The sequence below is a fragment of the Echinops telfairi genome, unplaced genomic scaffold (assembly GCF_000313985.2).
Source record: "Echinops telfairi isolate 266 unplaced genomic scaffold, ASM31398v2 ScPeMD7_7412;HRSCAF=8450, whole genome shotgun sequence".
Classification (NCBI taxonomy): Eukaryota; Metazoa; Chordata; class Mammalia; order Afrosoricida; family Tenrecidae; genus Echinops; species Echinops telfairi.
In genome coordinates this window covers 3077759-3082310 of record NW_022111312.1, presented here as the reverse complement: position 1 = coordinate 3082310, position 4552 = coordinate 3077759, and positions in this window count along the sequence as shown.

Here is a 4552-nt window from a genome sequence, read left to right as displayed (position 1 = left end):
GATGTCCAGTTGCCTACAGATGGGCTTTGGGTCCCGAATCTTCACGGCCCCTCATTTACAATGATATGATTTTTTGTTCTTTGATGTCTGATACCTGATCCCATCCACACCTCGTGATCGCACAGGCTGGTGTGCTTCTTCCATGTGGGCTTTATTGCTTCTCAGCTAGATGGCCGCCTGTTTATCTTCAAGCTTTTAAGACCTCAGGCTGTCTTTTGATAGCCGGGCACCATCAGCTTTCTTCACCACATGTGCTTATGCACCACTTTGTCTTCAGCGATCATGTTGGGAAAGTGAGCATCATGGAATGTCCAAGGCTATAAATCTTTATGGGAGTAGAAAGCCTCCTCTTTCTCCCTCAGAGCAGCTGGTGGGTTCGAACCACTGACCTTTTGGTTAGCATTCCACGACGTCACCAGGGCTCCTCCCTTGACAAATAGTGACTTTCCATATGCTTGTCAGGGAGACAGTACGGGGTAGTGAGAAAGAGGAAATAGGAAACTGGGGGTCCCGGGATAGAGGGGGGCTGCCAGGGGTTACCAGACATTGCTACCTGTTGAGAGAAAGTTGCCATCTGAGTTTAAACAGGCAAGCTCCTCTTCCCTATTCCCAGAGCATTAACTCGTTTGCATTTTCACAAAGCCCTGTCTAGGGATACCAGGAGGAGTGAGCGACTGTGTGGTCAGACACAGTCTTCTTTTGGGGGGAATAAAAATGTTCTAGAACTTGATGGCTGCACAGCCTTGTAAATGCATAAACCCCTACTGCACTACCCCCTGTAAAATAGCTCATGCTATTTCTAATGCAAAACAAAACAAAACAAAAAAACAGTAGACCCTGTAAACACTGCCTGGTGGGATGTGATGGGTTGTGCGTGGGGGCTGCTAACTGCAAGATGGGCAGTTAGAAACCAGCAGCCTTTCCGAGAGGCAAGGACGAGGCTTCTACTCCCATGAAGAGTCACAGGAGAGCCTGTGGGTTTCCAAGAGACAGTTCGAGCCTGTCCTACAGGTTCGCTGTAAGTCAGAATCAACTCCAGGACAGTGAGCTGAGTTTCAGTGTGAGGCGGAAGCTTGTCGGAGAAAAAAACCCCACAAATACTTCCTACCAAAAAGATGGATAGAAAAGTGGTCCGACTACACCCTGTTGAAGGCAGAAAACTTGTGAGACCCGCGAAAGCCAGGCTGAGTCTCTTCCGAGTTCCAGCTCTCACAGGTTGCATCAGTTCAGGTGTACCAGATGTGGCCTGACAGCTGTGCATGGGACCATAGACCAGGCCCTCCCAGCCTAGGATCCATAGCTGGGATCCACCTGGTCCTCAGGTGCTTACCTCATGGGGTACAACTGCACAGACTGCCACTTGGGGTCCCCAAGGGTGGTATAACTGGGTGTGGTCCTGTTGTCTGGAAGAGCCATGCCAAAAATAGCCGGGGGCCACCCCTCCCCAAATTGTGCTGCCCAGTCAAGCTCGTGCTGATGGTCTTGGCCACACCCAGCCTCATCTGCAACACTTGGTATTGCCACACCTGGATGTAAACCAAAACAAAAAACCTGTGCTCAGGTCGATTCTAACTCTTAGCAACATGATAGGTCAGGGTAGAACTGTCCCGTGGGTTTCTGAGACTGTCACTCTGAACAGGAGCAGAAAGCCTCGTCTTGGCTCCCTCAGAGCGACTGAGGGGTTCAAACTGGTGGCCGTGCGGTCAGCAAAGCAGATGGCAAGGAAGACAGTCTCTCTGAGTGCAAACCCTTCTGAAAGCAGCTCTTCGCCTCTCCTGTGCTGTCTTCCTTCCTGGCCGTCTTCTGCTCTCTGATAGCCTGTTTGATGCCAACGTTGTGCACGAAACCCAGCTGCTCACCCTCGGGCCTTCTTCTGTACTGTTGGCACCATAGGAACAGGCATTTTGCCAAAAAATACCATGTCTAGCACATGGTGCGTCAGTTACCATGGAGACAGTTCAGCCCCCTAGGGAGCCTAGGTAGGACTCCGAAACACTGCTCAGTTGCGATTGTCCTTACGTTTGAGCCCAGTGTTGTGGCAGCCTCTGTGACAATCCATCTCCTGGAGGGCCTTCCTCTTTTTCACGGACTCTGCCCTTGACCAAGCATGGAGTCCTTCTCCACAGACTGGTCTCTACTCAAAGACGCCCAATGGACGTGAGAGAAAGTCTCGCCATCCTTGCCTCTAAGAGCCCTTGGGCGGTACTTGTTCTAGACAGACCTGTTTGCTCCTTTGGCAGTGCATGGTCGTTTCAATAGTCTTCGCCACCTTCAAAGGCACCATCCCTGTTTCTTCAACCCTCCTTATTCAGCGTCCAACATCCACGGGCATAGGAGGTGGCGGGAAATACCACGGCCTGGGTGATTCGCACCTTCGTCCTCAAAGTCACCTGGCTTTTCAGCACTTTAAGGAGGTTTTGTGCAGCAGGTTCACCCACTGGAGCACGTAGTAGGGCTTGTTAAATATCTCTAAGAGGAAGGGTTCCTGTTGCCTTGCATGGAAGACTCAGACCCGAGACTCTTAGTGGGCTGACTCTTCACATCCTTGGGGCCTCGGGTCCATGTCCCCTCCTTACAGGGGCCTTCCCGGACCACACTGTCTAACAGACATGCCCTGCTCCCATCTCTGTCCAGCCCAGGGGCCAGCACAGGACAACCCACTGACCAAATCCGGCCCGCTGCCTGTGTTTGAAAATAAAGCTTTATTGGAACAAGGCTCGCCTGCCCGTGAATGCATTGCCTGTGGCTTCTTGCCATTGCAACTTACAGGGAAAGCGGGCTGACCCCTGCTCTAAGCCACTGTCCTTAATGTCCTCCTTCAAGGGATTTCCTGCTACTTGATGTCATCTTGTCACGTGCCACCTGGCCGATCTGGTGGGAAGCCAACTTGGTGAGGGTGAGGGTTTTAACATGCCTGGTGCACTTGCTGGGCGCCCACTGCCTGGCACACCCAGAGGTGGGCTGCTTCCTCTTGGTCCTAGCTTTACCTCCCCATTTCCCCTAGGAGAACCACCCTCGCCCTCCTCTAGGTCCTGGGTGGGAACTGATCCCCGAAAGAAAGTGATGGTGGCAGGAGGAGGAGGAAGAAGAAGAGGAGAAGGAAGTGACGTTGCTGCCAGAGCCCCCTCTGCCCATTCCCTGCCTCAGGCTGCTCTCTGGGAATGGTTGTGCCCTTCCCAGGTGACAGCTCCTATTGATGCACCACCACCCCCCCTTCTAAAATGTCACCAGTTGGCTGGTCCAAAGGTAGTGAGATCTCATAACGATTGCTTGAAATGTCACTAGTAGATGGGTTCCCCAAACACATCCCTTTTCACCACAGGTGGCAACAGTTGTCTGTTGTGTGTCAGTAAACCCTTTAGTATCCATGGCCCCACTCACATGATAGTCTTAAACACACACACACACACAATTGCTTCATATATATATATATATATATATATATATATATACAGTGAACCCTCGTTTATCGCGGTTAATCGGTTCTAGACCCTACCGTGATAAATTAAATTCCGCGAAGTAGGATTACTTATTTGTAAATCAAATATTTTCATAGTTAGAGCATAGAGGACATGAAAAAACACCCTTTAGTCACCATTACACTCGTATTACCCAATTTATTAAACGAAAAAGGGAAAATACAGTAAAACATTCTGGACGTTACAATGATCATTTATTATTTATGGCATCAAGCGTGTACAGTATGAGCCAATCAGTGGCAGTAATGACAGAGCATGCGCTGTTACGCAAAAACCGCGATAGAGTGAAGCCGCGGAAGTCAAGCGAGAAGTGGCGAGGGTTCACTGTATATGTATAGATATATGTATTTATGGTTAGCATTTGCACAGCAAAGAAGATTCCCATCTGAAGCGTCTATACCAACCGGCTCCATTTCTCATGACATGTCATCTTCCTCATCTGTTCTCGCTGCCTGGTTCATGTCCAGCCCGCTCGTTCCCCGCCTCCCCCCTTCTCCTCCATGCTGGGGAGTCGGTGTTGACCATCTGGTCACCTAGAGGTGACTGGTTTTTCCCCTTTTCTAAAGAATGCGCTTATTGCTCATGGGCGATATTGTTTATTTTACGAGCCACGCTGCTGCTGAGCTTACACGGATACTTCGTCGGACTAGAGAACTCTCCAAAAGAGATAGACTCCAACCCCTGGGTGCCCGCCTGCCTCACGCAGCCCGGATGTAAGGATTTGCGCTCCATTCCTCAACAGAGCCCTTTCACTGAGCTCTCCAAAGGACCCCAATCAAATGTGCTTCTCTTGCTTGCTCGAACCCTGATAGAATTGTTGTTAAGGAAATACATATTTTTAAAAGTGAATGGATGGGGATGGGTAAAGAGAGAAACTGCAGGATTATGGTAAGCATGCGGGTCAAGGTTACGGTCAGGTTAAGTGTAAGTGTTAGGTTAGAGCAGTGTCTCCCACAGTGAGTGGGACTGTTCCTTGGGGTGCAGGGCTGGGGCTGGAAACATCCAGACAGGCTGTAGATGCACATGCCCACACTGTACCCTGGACGATGGGCTCTAGGACAAGAGCTCTTCAT